This window comes from Globicephala melas, chromosome 17 (genome assembly GCF_963455315.2).
Source record: "Globicephala melas chromosome 17, mGloMel1.2, whole genome shotgun sequence".
Lineage (NCBI taxonomy): Eukaryota > Metazoa > Chordata > Mammalia > Artiodactyla > Delphinidae > Globicephala > Globicephala melas.
The window spans coordinates 5,706,445-5,724,789 of record NC_083330.1 but is presented as its reverse complement, the minus strand read 5'-3'; the positions used below and the strand labels follow the sequence as shown (position 1 = coordinate 5,724,789).

The 18,345-nt window shown below is 45.6% G+C and overlaps 1 protein-coding gene across 8 annotated transcripts in view; it reads right to left on the bottom strand.

The window, feature by feature from the left end:
* The window catches only part of FAM110B (family with sequence similarity 110 member B), a 129,315-nt gene that overhangs the window by 50,049 nt on the left and 60,921 nt on the right, over positions 1-18,345 (bottom strand). For 6 of the 8 annotated variants that reach the window (XM_030859706.2, XM_060287233.2, XM_060287237.1 and 3 more), the window contains exon 4: positions 6,162-6,250. The exons of 1 other annotated variant lie outside the window; for it this stretch is intronic. The gene's annotated coding sequence lies outside the window, so the exon portion shown is untranslated. Of the gene's footprint in view, positions 1-6,161; positions 6,251-11,556; positions 11,815-18,345 lie in introns of those variants that run through there. One more of the 8 variants, XM_030859709.2, reaches the window with a different exon arrangement.

Below are 18,345 nucleotides of genomic sequence, written 5' to 3'. Positions count from 1 at the left end.
CCTGCGTGCCACAACTACTGAGCCCACGTGCCACAACTACTGAAGCCGGTGTGCCTAGAGCCCATGCTCCGAAACAAGAGAAGCCCGTGCACCGCAACGAAGAGTAGCCCCCACTCGCCATAACCAGAGAAACCTGGTGCACAGCAACGAAGACCCAACGCAGCCAAAAGTAAAAATAAATAAATAAATTTAAAAAAAGAAAAAAAAAAAAAAAAGAACTGACAACAGCTTTCCAGTCTGGGTTGTTGAATAAAATTGTTATTTTTGTGGAGGGCTTCCCAGGTTGACAAACAGCTTCATCCCTGTCCAGTAACTTAATCAGTCCTCAGAACTCTGCTAACGTGGCAAAACGCTCCGCAGTTTCCTCTCGGATTTCAACTCCAGCCCACCTTCTCCTTGTGCGCCCTGTGGACGCCTGGGGTGGCTTGCGTAGTGCTGCTTGTTTATTCATTCTCTCAGACAACTGAGAGCCCGAGCCGTCTTTGCACTAAGGGAAAAATTTTACATCAACTTACCATGTAACTTGAGAATCATATAAACGCTTAAAGCAAAAAAACAATTTCCAGACTACTTATAAATGTACCTAGTATGTACTGAATTGTGAAAAAATCTGAAGGAATGAAAGGTAAAAATTCTTGGATTTTGCTCAAAAGACTTTTTTTTTTTTTTTTTTTTTGGCCACGCAGCATAGCTTGAGGGATCGTAGTTCCCCAAGACTTTTGTTTTAAAAGGAAAAAGTAACTTTTGAAATGGGCCTCAAAAGAACGCCCAGCCTCTGGGAGACGGGAATTGATAAGGAATTCCAGGCAAGGAAACGCTCGTCCACTCTGATGAGACAGTTACGTGAAAAACAGGAGGCAAATGGATATTTGCGTTTTGGGGGCTTTTTTTGTTTGGGGGTTTAATTTTGGCGGGGCGGGGCGTGCTGCATGGCATGTGGGATCTTAGTTCCCCAACCAGGGATGGAACCCGTGTCCCCTGCAGTGGAAGCTCGGAGTCCTAACCACTGGACCACCAGGGAAGTCCCTGGATACTGCCTTGATGAGGGTGAGGATCCCAGTTGAGAGGTGGCTTTAACTGCCAGGCTCTGGAATTTAAATCTGACCCATGGGTAACTGGGAGGAAGCAGGATGTTGGAGCAGGGAAGTAACAAGATGGAAACAGTGCTTGCAAAAGACTTTTCTGCTTACCAAGTGGACTGGTCTGAGAGCAAAGAGTAAGGCAGGCCCGCGAACAGATGGCGAAGTCAGGAATGGAGCTGTCTGGTGACAAAGAGATGCCAGTGCCGACGCACGGGGCACACGGAGGGTCCGCAAAGCTTGACGCCTATACAGGCACGTGGGCTACAGAACCAGGAGTCACGCCATGGGGCGTCCTCCAGAGGAAGGTCCTTCCGCTGACCGTCCTGGTCAAAGCTGCCTCTCTTTGACCTAGGATGATGCAGAGCTCAGCTTTAAGTGTGTCCTACAGAGAATCAGACCCACAAGACTCAAGTAACAGCAAGAGATCAATATTTCTGGTCACCGATGGACCAGTGCCCCGTGAAGCATGTCCAAACACCGCCCAAAGACCAGGAGCAGAGAAAGAGGCTTCTCCCCCTCAGCTGAACAGGAGGAATTTCCCCAAGAAGAAGCGCAGATTAGGAGGATTCTCAGGTTTCTGTTGCATCTATGAACACAGGTATGTAACAAAGTAACAGAAGTGAACATGGAACATACTTTTATCCTGGGGTCTTTGTAATGTTCAGGCCGCTATAGCAAAACGCCACAGACTAGGTGGCTTAGGGACAACAGACGTTTATTTTCCACAGTTTTGGAGGCTGGACGTCCAAGATCACGGTGCCGGCACGGTTGTGTTCTGGTGAAGGCTCCCCTCTGGGCTGCAGACTCCCTGCCCCAACCTCACGTGGCGGAAGGGGTAAGGCATCTCCCCGGAGCCTCTTCCGTAAAGGGCACTAATTCCTCCCATTCATGAGGACGCCACCCTCAGGACTTCAGCACCTACCAGAGGCCCCATCTCCTAATTACCTCCCCATTGGCCACCAGGAGTTCAACATATGAATTTGGGCGGGGGACACACACACTGAGACCACAGCACTGGGCTGTCGTGCGTGGACCAGCGTGGAGAGGACACTCCATGTTTCTGAACTTCGCTGAGTATTCAGAACGCATAAACGCTTTCTCAGTCCGCAGGGATGCAGCAGACATGGAGCGGGCTGGAGAATGAATGTGAAGGTCTAATCCCTCCGTAGGCGTCCTCCTCTCTCTCTAATGGGCATGCTCTTATGGGGCCCTCAACCAACTTTCCTGTTCCATTTATGACCCCATCACTATAAAGAAATCAACTGGTGTGAAAGGTCTGGGGTCTTACAGAAGAGGTGGACCTGGGTTCTACGCCCAGCGTGTGTCTGGTCACATGGCTGCCCTTTACGTGAGGTTAATCTCTTTGATTCTCGTACCCCTGTCTACACCATGAAGACTCTACACCTCCTCTGCAGACACGTGATGCTTCCAGCAGTGCGGTCCCAGAGCAGGTCTTCCACAGACGACGGCCTTAACCTTTCTGCTGGTCTTTGTAAGAAAGCAATGAACTGACAGTTCATTGTCAGTTCGTTGACAATGAACTGACTTAAAGTGTAACAGCCATTAATAATGAACAACAACAAACTACGCACACACAGCAACCCACAGAATTTGTCTTTCATTCGATTTCAAATACGCCAAATAACTTAAACGGTAGTTTAGTCATTTAAATTGTAATCAACAGTGGCTTCTTGAACCTCATGATACATGTGTGTTAAATCCTCACAAATAGAATCTGCATACAGGGGTATTTATTTTATTTTTTTTTTAATTATTTTTTTTGAAGATTTTCTGATGTGGACCATTTTTAAAGTCTTTATTGAGTTTGTTACAATGTTGCTTCTGTTTTTTCTTTTGCTTTATTTTGGCCCCGAGCCTTGTGGGATCTTAGCTCCCCAACCAGGGATCGCACCCGCACCCCCTGCATTGGAAGGCGAAGTCTTAATCACTGGACCACCAGGGAAGTCCCGTGGGGAGGGGTATTTATTTTAGAGAGGGAAGTATCCTTATATCTATCCTTCCAGAAGCCTATAGGATCTCTGTGAACAAGGGGAATAAAACAACTGAAATCCCAGCTGCTTTTTCCCAAGGATGCCCCCTCCTCTCCCTCTTCTTTTTTAAAAGGCAGTGAGCCCGGTCAGGGGGTCTCGGCAGCGGCCTGCCCTCCCCGGCCCCAGGAGACCTGCTCAAGGTCAGCCGAGCCGGCCTCGGGGAGTCACCTGACGGTTCTGGTGGAACCTGAGCTCTGAGTCACTCGCTTGGCAAAGAACTGATGTGGCAAAAGGCAGAAGTCAGAGATGCTGGCGTGAAAGGCAGATGAGTCATGGAGGGGAAACGGATCCCTCGCTGCGGAGGACCAGCCTCAGGAAACACTGAGATGGAGAAAAGGTGTTTGTGGCAAGCTAGCAGGTGGTCTTGGTCAGGACCATTTAACACACAAACAAAACTGCAAGGCTGCTTTTGGTCCCAGCAATCTCACGTTCCCAGCGCTCACACTCTAAAAGAACAAAACTCCATCCCAGAGAAGTTTTGAAAATGGCAACTTTCCGGGAGAAACTCACGTTATCAATTATTTCAGTTTGATGAAGATAATGAGCAACTAAAAACAAGGGAAACATTGTAACTTACTTCCTGAAACTGCAATCACCTGAATAATGCACAGAGGTTGGTGGTTGTGTGTCCCTTGAAAGGTGACTCACATGTACATTACATAGGACGACTGAGGTTCTAGGTTGAAAAAACTCCAAAGTCTGATTCAAAGCACATTACAAGGTCATTTTGTGCCTGCATTTTCTTTTTTAGTCTCCTAAAAGAAGGGATCACTTTTTTAAAAAGACCCATCTTATACTTTTAAAACATAATAACCTTAAATACACGTATTGAGGAGTGGTGAAAAATGTTGATGGTGATTAATAATACATATCCTTTATAAGGCGACTTATCTGTCATTTACAAACTCAGAAAAGAACAAGTTTTAAAGAACTTTAAATGTGAAAATAGCCTAAAACAATGGAAAGCATTTGGATAACAAGACAAAAGTTACGCTTTTCACAACAATCTTTAGAGCACCTTTTTGTTCGTTTCTATCTTCTTTAGGGGAAACTGGTATAAAAACGATTTAAAGTAACCAGCACAGAGACCTGGCATTACTTGGGAATCAGACACAGGAGCCCAGATTTAGAGTCTACGTAACCCAGGTGACACTGTGTTAATGAGTGACAGGGCTGAATCCTTTCTAATCTTCCTGACGCAGGGCCTGTGGCCAAATAATAATATTGACAAAGCTCAAGACGATTATGCCTGTGAAGGTAACCCACTATCTGATCCGGGAGGGAGGAAGGAAGGAGGGGCCCCCCGCTTCTCCAGGCCTACCCTCTCCCCGGCACATGCTGTGGCTGTGTCATGTGACCTTGCCCAAACCCCTAGGAGCGTGTTGGTATTCTTACTTGGCACGTGGGAAACTGAGGCTTAGAGGTGAAGTCCACTGGCAGCGGAGCTGGGTATACACTCACCTCTACTCAACACTGCAGTTCTTTCCTGGCCACTAGGGCTGCCAATTCACCTGCTAGCAGGAGCCAGCTGGGCGGGAGGAGGGGCGCAGGGAACCCCAAGAGGGAACAAGAGGCCCCTGATTGCTGGGGACTTGTCCTGCTTTTAGCACTTGGAAGTCCCACGTTCCAGAAAACCTCTCACGTGTGGGCAAATCGAGATGGGTGGGCTCCTAGAACGAGCAGAGTGGGGAAGACAGGCCCTGGTAGAGACGACCCCCATTAAGCCCACCTGTGTGGAGGTGCAATTCTACGAGCTGGGGGCTGGGGATGGGAGATGCTGAGTTCCCTCCAGCCAAGAGGAGCCCAAGGCTTTCATATCAGAACTTCTTATATCTGTGGTAAGGGAACACGGTGAGAAGACTGACGGATTTCAGTGTGTCTCGCTGATACGTGCTGTTGGCTTTTTCTTCAATCCCCCTTTCCACAGATGGCAGAATTCCACCTGGTAGAGGCTGATTCTTATTTGTCAGCCTAAGCTAGATGCTAGGATTCCAGGAGACCCACACCGTCTACCCAACGAAGTTCTGCATGACGGAATGACAAACAGCGTGCTATCCAGGTAATGGTACGTTACATATGGATGCTGGAAGAGAGGCTCGAGGATAGCTGCCAATCAAACCAAAGCACGTGGTCACTCGGGGACACGGGTGCCGAGGCTAAGGCTTGGTGACCTCACAAGGGCTGCTCTTTACCACGTGTCAGGCCCTTGCACACGTGAGTTAACTGGAGAGCTAGCTGTCTGTCCATTTCCTAAACATTCTCAACTTCCTCATTTGGTGACACTGAGCTCTCAGCCCCTCTGTCAAAGGGGAGGAACCATCTGGACCTTGACCACTGCTCATCTACTTCCTCAGCTCCTTCATGGGAAGATGGGTCTGGCTAAAGGATGTCTCCAGGCTCGCCATCAGGAAGGAATCCGGTGGCGTGGACGTGGGACAAAGCACCCAGCAACGTCCTTTACGGACACACACACTCCCACGTCTGCTGACTGTCCTTCAACACCTGCCCCACTCTCTTGGTCTGTCCCCTGGCTGACATCTAGGCTCTGCCCTCCTGACGGGACCTCCCTAGGGAGGCCATCCTGCAAACATCTCTGTGCCCCAGGCTCCCAGGCATTTGCTGTTGTCCCTACAGCATTAGGGCTGCCAGAAAACACCACCTCACTCCCCAAGCACAGACAGTGGACTTCGCACTGGAGTGTAAAAACGTTCATTTTTTGGATACTGTTTTCGAATCCATGCACTTCTAGATACCAGGGAGATTACGAGTAAATATTACACAGCCCTTAAAAGACCAGAACTGCTGGGAGACATGCAGGCAACATAACACAGAAACCCCTGGGGAAGGAAATCATCATCACTGTTAGTTTGGCCCTGCAGGCCCTCAAAGGTGGGACTCCTCTTTTTTTTGCCAGATAGCAAAATATCTGAAACCTCAGCCTCTTTGTCTTAGTGTAATATGACAGAGGTTTTCAGAGAGAATCAATACCTTCTGCTCAGAATGGATCAAAGCAAAGCAACACACTTACTTGAAAGAGGACTGAGTATTTTACAGATTGCTGGCAGAAGTCACAGGGAATCCTCCCTCTCTTAAAGTACTCTCTGCTGCGCGAAATATCTAAAAACAGAGAAAAGAAAAGATCGCTATTGCTTTTTTACTTGACAAAAATAGGCAGGCTATTAAATATTTACAACAACAGAAAATGAAAATTCTTTTAAAAATTGGTCAATAAATTTAAAAAGACAGATAACGAACACGGAGGTAAACCAAACTGTGTTAGTTTTTACATACACATTTCAGTTAGAAGCTAAGTGTTTTGTTCACCTTGACTAGTTTTTGAAGGAGACATTTAACCGCAGATAGCAAGTATAAAGATAGAAGAATGTCAACACCAAGTTGTGGGAGGTCATACAAACGAAGGCTGACAGGGCGTCATCTCATCCTCAGAACTGCTGCTCTACACACGGGAGTCCGCGTGTGTGCAGGGAGTGACAGGCTGTCAGAGTCTCAAAGGGCCTTAGAGCCCACCTGGGACAAACCCCACTTCAGTCCACTACACAGAGCCCACTCAGGGCGAGGGCTCAGCACAAACCACCCAGCTGGCTGGGGCAGAGCTCCTGACTGCCACAGGGGCACCCTTCACAGCACTGCAGCCTGCCACGCCTGTAGCCATTCATTCATTCATTCATTCACTCTCCAGGACTGACTGAGCACTTCCTATGGACCAAGTTCTATTCTAGGCTCTGGGGGTTAAGACCAAGTCTCTGACCTCCAGAGAGGGGAGACTAAATAACAACAGATACTGTCTTAGACGGTCCCACTGGAATGGCAGTTGGGGACACTTGAGCATAATCCCGAAAGCACTGAGGGGACAAGCCTGGGGTCTACTGGGGGAAGCACCCTCCGAGCAAGGGGGCAGCCGGGGCCCCGAGCAGGGGGAGCAAGGAGGCCGATGTGGCTGAAGCGGGGACACTGTGGAGACGCAGGAAGGCGGCTGAGTCTGTGGCCATGGATGAACCAACCGATGGAATGCAGGGAACAGGGGGGCTAACGGAGGGCAGAACCTTGGAGAACATCTGTTTAAAAGGGGGGCAGAAAAGGCAGCTGGGAAGGAACAGCCAGGGATGGGAAGCCAGCAGGGTTGGCTGCTGGCTCTGCGATCAGCTCTGACGGAGAATACTTCCAGCTCAGCGAGGAGGGCGGGGTAAGGACAGAGGGAAAGACAGAGGCTGCTCTTCTGACGGGCTGTGCAAATGTCGGTGTGCAAGCCTGACAGGGCAGAACACTAGAGCATCTGGAGGGTGTTCTGACTGCAGGCCCCAAAGTATCGGAAATGCAGGGCCTGGTTCCATGTAGACATTTTCCTGGCGGCAAGAGCTAATGTGTGTGACTCTTAAGTGGGACTTCCCCTCCAAATCTGGCAAGACTGAAAATCTGTCTAAATTCCATCAAATGTATAAGGAGAGCAGAAGGCCTTAATCATAGGAAGGTCAAATGCAAGTGTTATATTCCAAGCCCAGAATTTACAAGCTTGTCTTTAATGAGCACATACAAAATAAATGACTGAAATAAATAAAGGAGCTAATTAAATAAATAAAACAGTCAACCGGCATCCCATCGCAAATGATAACTCCTGGCAATGCAAGCAGTTCTAAAAGCAATCCCTAAATTACTTAAGAGTCCAACAGTGAGGAAGGTGTTTTGTGATGCCTTTAAGATGCATCTTTAAATTACTGGATGCATTTAAAAATTTTTTTCGAATTCCACGTGATAAAAATCTATTGCAATAAAAATACTTCCAGGCAGGGCTTCCCTGGTGGCGCAGTGGTTGAGAGTCCGCCTGCTGATGCAGGGGACATGGGTTCGTGCCCCGGTCCGGGAGGATCCCACATGCCGCGGAGCGGCTGGGCCCGTGAGCCATGGCCGCTGAGCCTGCGCGTCCGGAGCCTGTGCTCCGCAACGGGAGAGGTCACAGCAGTGAGAGGCCCGCGTACCGCAAAAAAAAAAAAAAACAAAAAAAAAAAACCCAAAACTTCCAGGCAGCAATCTAGTGTGCATTCTGAGGAGGGTTGGGAGGAGGAAGAAAAGACACGACAGTTCCTGTTTATGACATTTACTATTACAGATCACACATACGGCAACAGGGAGACTGAAAGTCCCTATCAAAGAGGAACCAGGTCTGTGGCCCACGCTGACTCCTACTTGACACTAAGAGCGGTGCTTGTGGTGCAAAAACGTTCTAGGTCAAGCACTACTGCCCTTGCCCTGAAGTCTTCACACCGCACCCCTGGTCACTCCTCCTCAGGATCCCCAAGCTGGCCGCCTCCCTCTGCTCCCTGCACCCCATTATTATTTATCTCACGGCCTCTCCTCCACAGTCTGCCACTGCCTGCTGAGAGGGCTGCGCCTTCTCTCCTTTTTTAAGGCTTAGCACAGAACCTAGCACATGGTAGGTGCCCGTAATTACAGAATGAATAACGAAAGAAAGACTAGACACACTTAGATGAGGCCTAACGGCTCCTCAGACATTTTTCCAACCCAGGCAGGTTCTGGAGGATTGACCCTGAAATACTTATCAATTGTGAATGACAGGCCTCCCTCAGTGCTTTTGATGCCACAGATGCCAGGGGACCAGCCAGAGAGCCGCCTGCGGGCGCCACCTGGCAACTCTTCACCGCATGCCCTGGACTGCCCCCCACTCCTTCCTTTTCACTGGAACTTTCAGGCCCTGTGCAGCCCAGTTGCTTTGTGGCACATCATATTCTACGTGGAAGGACTTTTCATTTTTAAACTGATTATCATTTTTCCTGCTGTCATTATCAGCCCCTAGAAGAAAAAGTGAGAAAGTATCTCTTATAGCAGACAGTGTTTTAATTTTAAAATATTATACGCTTTATGCTCTAGCTCATGCTAATAGACCTATTTTTGATTGGTCAGAAATGTCCTTCATCCATGAAGAGTTATGGAATTATAAGGATGAGAGAGAACAAAATTTTAAGTGCCCAAGACATTTGTTTTTACTTTCTTATCTCAGAAATACATAAAGATTCGTGTAGTTAAAAAAAAAATGTTAAGATGTGACTCATCTGAAGATAAAAGTGCAGATTTTGTTACTTTGCAAAAACATAAATAACATTTTACTTAGTGCTATTAGAAAAATGCCCCTTTAGTGTATGTTAAAAGGCCCTCCGGGATATCATAGTAAATTACTACACAGTATTCACACACGGTTATATTTATATTTACCTCTGTAAGAAGTTCCTTCTAGACACAGAAAGTCTTTTAAGATCCAACCCTCACAGTCAGCATCGGCCAGAACCACTTCCCACGGCTTCCCGTGACACACAGCTGAACAACGATGCTTGTAGGGGAGAGTCACACAGCTTGCGTTTGAACAATAATTTACTTTTTTTTTTTTTTTTTGCGGTACGCGGGCCTCTCACTGTTGTGGCCTCTCCCGCTGCAGAGCACAGGCTCTGGACGCGCAGGCTCAGCGGCCATGGCTCACGGGCCCAGCCGCTCCACGGCACGTGGGATCTTCCCGGACCGGAGCACGAACCCGTGTCCCGTGCCTCGGCAGGCGGACTCTCAACCACTGCACCACCAGGGAAGCCCAATAATTTACTTTTAAGGCAGCCGACTTCTTAGAATGTTCTAAGACCAGGGTAATTTAGGAAGCGTTTCACAAGATTAAGAAAAGGGAGAGGGACAGACAACGATGGGATTGCATCTGTTTATTCTTCCCCAAGTGAGGGTCTAAGCCCGTCTGTGGATAGGAGGTTATTTTCCACGTCTGCACAGGGAGCACCTCAGGCAGAGAATGAAGAGGCAGGAGGGCTCCGGGCACATGACGAAGAGCAAAGCCCAGAACTGAGCTGCGCCCTCCGCCCCTCACCACGCAACCTTGTGAAATGTGACGGGGGTGTGGTTTGCATCATCGGGGCGTCCAAAGAGGAAGTCAGTGCTCCCCGCAGGGTGACCCCTCCAGTGCCCATTTCACCAGACACAGCATCTCAAAACCCAGATGCCGGATGACAATGAACCACACTCAACTTTCTTATTACAGGCGACACCCTATCACAGTAAAGGACAAACTTTCAGAATATTCCTTGTTCTTTTCTTCAAACTGTTGTTTGGGAGAAACAGTACACCCCAGGAATGGACGAGGGAGGGAATTCGCAGGGGCTGAGGGTGTGGATGGGGAGGGAAGCACAGTTAGGGTTCTGAAGTTTTCCTCGACCAAAGAACACGACGAACCCCTTGAACCCGATTATAGCTTCAAATCAAAGCAGCTACTTTAAGCAAATTCTGAAATGGCAATGTCTGGCTTTTCAGGAGCAGGAGGTAACTCCTGACAGCCTTCAGATACCAGCAGAGCTCTCCACGGATCCCGGACGCATGGTGGCAGCCAGCCAGCCGTGTGACTGGTGACTCAATACACAAGTTTCTGTGGTCTCCACCGTCTCATACAGTGAGGACATCAGTATTGAAGTCTGAGGGCTAAATGGTGGCAAGGGGCTCTTCCCGAATAAAACAGAACTCTGCGGAGAAGGTACGCTGAGAAGCAGACGCTCGCACTGCATTTGTCTGCATTTATTTAAGCTCAGCCTTAGCCATTTAAATATTTTTCCTTCTGAATGTATCATCTTTATCACAGAATTCAAGATTATTTACTGTTTGATTTGGAAAATCATCCAGGCAACCATGAACAGAAATTTTTAAATGTTGTCAAACATAAGTCAAAGGGGTGAGAATCCCACCTTCTGTGATTTCAACTCCCTAAACAACATCCTTATTAAACAAAGCCCGAGTCAAAAATTCTGTTCAGCACAGGCCGAATACACACCTAGGAGTGTTTCTGGCAGAGCGGGATATGCTAACATCCTCTATATGAAAAAAGCTTCCTGAAAACTACAGAAGGGGAAACAAAGAGAGCCATCCAAAATGAAGGCTGCACACATCTCTGAAGAAACAATGGACATTACTTCTGCTGAGACCCTGCGTTGACACCAGGAGACCCGCTGCTCTGTCCTAATTAAAGTGTGTTTCTCCGAACTCTCCTCCACGGCTCATTATTCAGGAGAGTCCGGACCCCATGCAAACAAAGTCGACAGGGCACTGAAACGCACCTCCAAAGACACCTAAATGGATGCAACACCGGGCTTTCCTAAACAGCAGAGAACCAATGAGAAGAGCTCCGCAGCACATGCACTCTTGAATCCAGGTAAAAACAAGATTCCTACATGAAGACGGTAGCTGTCTACCAGCCCAGCCTCCTCCGGGAGGACATATTTTACATGGAACGCCGGAGAGCGTGTGATATTAACAAAAGCAAGATCAAATTAAACAGATGACATGATGCACACACTTCATTTCATGCATGGCCGTGTTTTTCAGGCGAGATAAAGACTCAGAGTAATTACCATGAACTGAAACTTCTTCCTTGATCTCCTCTGGCAGCCGGCAGTCGGTGACTGCCGTGCTCCCTCAACAAAGACGATCGCCTTCTCCTCGGTGCCTGATTCCTCCTGTAATGCTACCAGCTAAGCACCTCCACAGTGGGCAGAACGCAGCAGAGTATCTCTGTATCCGTGTCTCCAATGCAGCATAAAGAGTACTGTGGAGACCTATCAAACCGGCGAGCAGCTAGGCTGGCAGCCAATGAGGAGCGGCTCGGGCGGAATCCGGCACATGCTCTCTGAGGCTCCGGCTGTCAGCAGCGTTTAGCAGGCTGCTAATCTAATTATAGCTAGTTTGCTAGCACAGAGCGATTGGAGCAGAGCACGGGAGCAAATTAAATTTTAATAAATAAAACCCCGCAGACACAATCATCCTGATTTCTTGTCATTTTGAGGATTAATGTGTCACCTTATAAACTAGAAGTGGTTTTTAAAGTGCATTCTTGTTTTTCTTCCGATCTGGAGAAACAAAGAGTGGTTAAATCAATGTATGGTATAGCCAGTTTCCTTAAACTTAACAGGTTCCAAAGAATATGAAAAACTATATATATATGCATATATATATGTGTATATATATGTTTAACTGAATATATATATTCAGTTATATATATTCATATATATGTTTAACTGAATCACTTTGCTGTACAGTAGAAATTAATACAACATTGTAAATCAACTATACTTACCTAAAATAAATTAAAAAAAAAAAAACTTCACAGATTCCAGCACTGAAGAATAAATCATAAAGTCAATAGTAGGAAGGTATTAGTGGTGGTGCTATAAAATCTGAGACTTCACTTTATTCACCCTGATTAGCAATTTGCCACTTATTTGTCCTAAAGGGCTAATTAGTCTCTCAATATAGTTTGAAATATCCATCGTGGAAATGTACTAATTTCCACCCATCATGGAAATGTACCAATCAAGGTGTCAAAAATCATCACCTTGGCTACACTGATGAATAATAATTCAGAGGCACAAGAGATGGAAAAGGAATATCGAAGTCATTGTAAAGGAAAAATTAAGGAAATCTGCCCACGGCACAATTTACTGGTGATAAGAGTTCTAGAAGCTGAATCTTGCAGGAGGCACAGGAGAAAACCATGCATTCCAATATCCAGGCTGCCTGGATCAGCTACGCCCTCCTGGGTGACTTGGGGCAAGAGACTGGATGTCTCTGAGTGTCAGAGGCAATAGCGGGAGGCACCTTGCAGCATCACTGCCAGAAGCGATGCGCACTCAGCGCTCAGCGCAGGGCCTGGCACAGAGGGAGTTCTAAATTAAGCTATTATTAACAGCAGCAATGTTTTCACAATACCATAGTGTCTCCCTTCTTTTCTGGTATCAGGCTACTCAAAAAAGAAGCATCTAAACTTCTCCAGTGTACAGCTTTGTCAGAAATATCATTTCGAAGTAATTAATGGTGACAAGCCAGGAGCAGACCTGATTCATCATGCAGAACCATTATTGGTATTCACTGTAGTCACAAACATTATTTCACCTACTTCTTTCTGGATATGCGTTAGTCACTAATTTCAGTTTATTCTATATGAACCAATCTCAAAAGGAACTTGCAGGAAATTGGGGTTTAAAATTGCATTTCGTTAATGATTTGCAATATAGATTAAATGCCATTATACATTTGAGAAAGTGTTTTCGATGGACTATAAATTGGGGCAAGTCTGTAATGAGGAGGTGGATTAAATTTAAAATGACGCATTTATGTGAAAAGGGGAGAGGAGAGAGGTCAGCTAGTCAAGTGCAACTTTTGTCCCCGGATCTATTTATTTATTTGTTTTCCCTTCAAGTCATTTCTTCAATAGGTTCTACAAAATTAACAGTCCTCCAATGATATTAATCAAATCTGTTAAACTTATTTTCTGTAATTTCCCCAAATCCGTATATGTTCCACCAGTCAAGTTCCAATCCAATGATAACATGCAAACTTCTCATTTCTGCAGTTATGCTGTGCTTTGGTTTTTCTCTGAAAACCTTTACAAAAAGCTGACATGCTCAACAGCCATTATGATTTGCTCTGAGGAACCAAATACTCTCAGGGGTTAATTAGTAGCTGTGGAAAAAAATACTGACTAAGCGGCATCCTTCATCCTTCCATCTTTGGGTACCACAAACTGGATGGGAAATAAACTAAGGAAAGGAACAGCATGGCCCATAAACGTCAGGGGAAAGCACAGAAACTCATGGTCTATACATCCAAGAGTGAAAACGTGTGTAGAAATGTAGACACAGACACCAACTGTGAGAAAATACGATAGAGACAAACTTCCTAAAATGACCCTCACATGTGCTACCTTGAAGCAGTGTCCATGTGGATTATCAAACCACCATCACCATTATCAGGAGTAAAACTTCAAGAGGAATTGGCTTCAGTGATTCGGCCTAAGGCAGCGCTCCCTGGAGGCTGCCAGGATACAGCCTGGTACCACTCGCAGGCATTCATCTGGGAAATGCTAACAGCTCTTCCTCTTCATGTAACAGACTGCTGGCTCAAAAAGGGGGCACTTTTAAAAAGCTGTTTGAGGGCTTCCCTGGTGGCGCAGTGGTTGGGAGTCCGCCTGCCGATGCTGGGGACACGGGTTCGTGCCCCGGTCCAGGAAGATCCCACATGCCGCGGAGCGGCTGGGCCCTAGAGCCATGGCCGCTGAGCCTGCATGTCCGGAGCCTGTGCTCCACAATGGGAGAGGCCACGACAGTGAGAGGCCCACGGACCGTAAAAAAAAAAAAAAAAAAGCTGTTTGATTAATTTGTCTCGTTCCTGTTTTGTACAAGACATTTAAACAGACACTTTGTAAGAGAAAGAAGCAACTGATCCTTTCTTAGGTCTCAAGTTGAGAGCCCCTATATTAGTTTGAAACTGAGTAACAGTTAATTGCTGATCGTTCTTATTGCCCCTCTGCCGGGGAGCCTAGATTTTTTTTTTTTTTAACCCCTGGAATGAGGGCTTTTGTCTTTGAACTTCAGTCAACTCTGCCTTGATTCTGAAAAATCAAAACTCAATGAAGAGTTTGGGGCACCTACTCTGTGTAAGGACCGTGCAGGGAGTTGGCAGGGGCCCCGGATTCTCAGTGGAGCTTCCATTCTAATGAGGGATAACCAGTAAGTGATGCGTCAACACAGGGGTAATTACGATGGGAGGCAAAGTGCTGCGAAAGGATACAAGTTGGGGTGAGAGTCGGGTCTGCAGTTGAAGGATGCTTTTGGCTGGAGGGTGGGTGTGACCAGGAGAGCTATGGAGTCCCGGAGAGGCAGATGGAGCCAGGGGACCCAGACGGAAGGTAGAGGCACAGCCGCAAACAGCAGACTCGGGGCGAGGAAAGGGTTTGGTCCGAGCCTCTGGAAAGCTGCGCGTTGACTGTATCCTCAACAGGAAGGATGTATCCTCCAGCTCCCCTTCTTTCTAGTTATCTTCCAAGTCCCACCCTCACTTACCCTTCTCTGCACTAGGTGTGAAAACACGTATATTTCACACTGGCTGCCCGGGGGGGGGGGGGGGGAGAACCTAAAATACTAAGGGGACACGGCTTCATTAATTCAAGAAATACATATTGAGCACCTATGATGTGATCATGGGTTGGGATGTGGCCCCTCCCCGAACACAGCTCACCAGTGAGGGAGACGGTTAAACACCTGGGAGCCTGCCGGAGGGGGATGGGCTTCAGAAAAAGAGCCACCACACTAGGACAGCACTGAAATGCTGTCTCAGGCCTTCCTGGCAGGCTTTGTCTTCAAATGTGGAATTCTGTCCTTACAGTTCCACTGTGTTCACCACCCCGCTTGGCCAACGACAAAGCTGAGACCTCAGAGACGCGGGCCTGGGGACACACAGCAAGACAGAAGGTTGGAAGTCAGGTCGAGACCCAACTGGGGACGGTCCTGGAGCCTCACAGCGGGAAGAGCAGAGACCGCATCTTTGTTTTCGGAAGACTTACTGACGTCATCTTCTATATATGCACACAGAAGCATATGGATTTCTCTCCACAAACTATAAAAACTGACTCTTTTATATCTTCACCTCAGACTTTTCAGAGAAAATGGGGCCATCTTGATATGAATGTTATTCAATGTGGTGTGTAAAGGCTCTTGGCCAAAAAGAAAAAAAAATTATGTAAAACAGAAAGGATTTCCTGAATTTATTCGGCAAACATTGGTGCTGTTTTTTGCGGGGCACTGAAACATGAAGATAAGTAGAACGGCCTTGGCCTCAAAGTGCTGAGAAGGCGGGTCCGGAGGTGGGCAGCCCTGCAGTTAGACACACTCGGAAGCAGACTGGGGCATCCAGCCCCAACACTCACGGGCACTGTGACTGCGGTCAAGTTACTGAGCCTCGTGGGTGTCGCACTGTCCTCACCCAGCAAGTAAACCGACCAGCAGAACGTCTCCCCAAGGTTCCTGTGGTGATTAGACGTGAACTCACGTGGAAAGCACCGAGAAGGCTGCCAGCCACCGGGTAACACCCGGAGCTGAGAAGTTCCTATTCCTCTTCCGCTGGGGCCTGGAACTTACTCGGTTCTCAAATGGCGTTCCTTGGTATCTCGGCTCTTCCTGCATCTCGTCATAATGATGCTTAACTCGTATTTATTTAGCTCCTATCATCTGTCAGATGCTGTGCTAGGAGGCGGACATGGACCCTCCAAACCAGGGAAGGAGGCAAATAAAACAACACCAATGATCTGAACCAAGTTTTCAAACTGACAAGGAAATTTCACATTCACTTTTGCTTTGAGTCTCTCCTAAGCGCTGTCAGGGAGGTGTTCTTACAGTTTTTCTCATTTTAGAGATGAGGAAACGAGCCCAGGGCAGTTACAGGTTTGCTCAGGACTCCAGACTCAATTCCTTCCTATTTTGCTCGTCTTTTCACTAAAACCATGTTTGTTCCAACACACAAAAAATGAATTATTATAACTCATGGGTATAGAATTAAACATTATTAAATATTATTAAGTAATCTGATATATAATTATTATAATCTAATAATTAGATATAATAATAATATTTAGATATCATTACATAATAAGAGCTATGAATTAGGTGGCAGAAGTTCTCCTGCGCTTATTAGCTTCTCTTCTGTTCTCAAACCGTACCATGTCTTCTGAATGCTGTCAGGCATCTTCTAGGTCGTGAAAGTGTTTACCTCATGGGTAATCTCTGTACTACCAAAGGGACCAGGATTAGACTATCTCTACTGACCATCGCATAATTCCTACGAAACCTTAAATTATAATAAGTGGATTAACGTCCTAGATTTCAGCTCTGTCTTCTGAAGTGGAATGCCCACACATTTCAGTTAAATGCAGTTTCCTACACTTCTAAAAAGCTCTGTAAAGCATCAGTACCAGTTCTGGAATATAACTCTACTACACGTATGGTCCAAAATCAAGGCATATCATCTTGCATGGGTAACGCATGCTGCTACTTTAAGTAAAAACTTCATGGAAGAACTTCAAGTATGCATGGCATGAATGTTCATAATTATGTTTTAACATACTAATTTTGAAAGATTAGGCTCTTATCCAAACAAATATGTAACTACAGAACACGATCTGGTATGAAATTCATCTGGGGTCCTTATGAAACTTTTCAAGTCAGTAGAGGCCAAAGAATAGCTGTCTTGAAAAATGTCATATCAGAACTTCGGAGGTTACAGTCTGCAGGACACTCCTTGAGAGAATTACGTTGCTAGGACAATATCATCATATACTTCTCACCTTCTATTCCATTATTTTTTATCCCAATCTAGCCACTTTCCAGCTGGTAACCTTGGGTAGATTACTTAACTTCCTCATGCTTGAATTTTCTCATCTGTAACATGAGTATGACGATGATGTGTAATTAAATGAGTTAATATATATAGAAAGCATTTAGGGAGCACTCAGCATTTTGTAAACGTTATCTAAGTTCTCTCCACTTGGCTGATGGCAAAATTAAAACATCCAGGCCAAATGATTTTAATGTAATTAGAAAAACTGACCCTCTGTAGAAAAAGAACTAGATAATAAAAATAAATAACTATCATGCATGCCCTGAGCACAACCCAGATGGGAAATGCTATACTGTTAAGAGTTTGTTAATAACATCTAGAAATTCTGAAACTTATATAAGCGTGACTTCTTTTCTGGGACAATTTGGAAAACCTTCTTGAAAATTTTACAAATATGTATACCTTTCCCCTGGCCACTCACTTAGGGAAAATCATCCCCAGGAAAGAGCTGGGATCATGTGCTAAATTAGAAATGATTAAGGACATGTGCAAAAAAAAATACAAGTAAGGAATTTATCACAGTATCCTTTATAGAACCAAAGGAAAAGAAACAAAAAAAGAAACAAAAATCATATTCAACAATAGCTACTACATACATGATGGCGTATAAATAAAATGAATGCAACAGTATGCAGCTATTCAAGTGATACTATAGAATATTATAGAATATTATATTCTATAATATAGAATATTCTATAATATTCTATAATATAGAATATTATACTATATTATACTATATTATACTATATTATATTCTATAATATAGAATATTCTATAATATTCTATAATATAGAATATTATACTATAGAATATTATAGAATATTAAATGGAAATATAGCTGAATATTAAGTGAGAGTCAAATCGATGTATATTATGATTCTATTTTTGTTAAAATTACCTCTCTGTGTATACACGCACATATCTCTGTGACTATATACGGAGAAAAAGTCTAGGGGCAAATGTCACAATGTGAA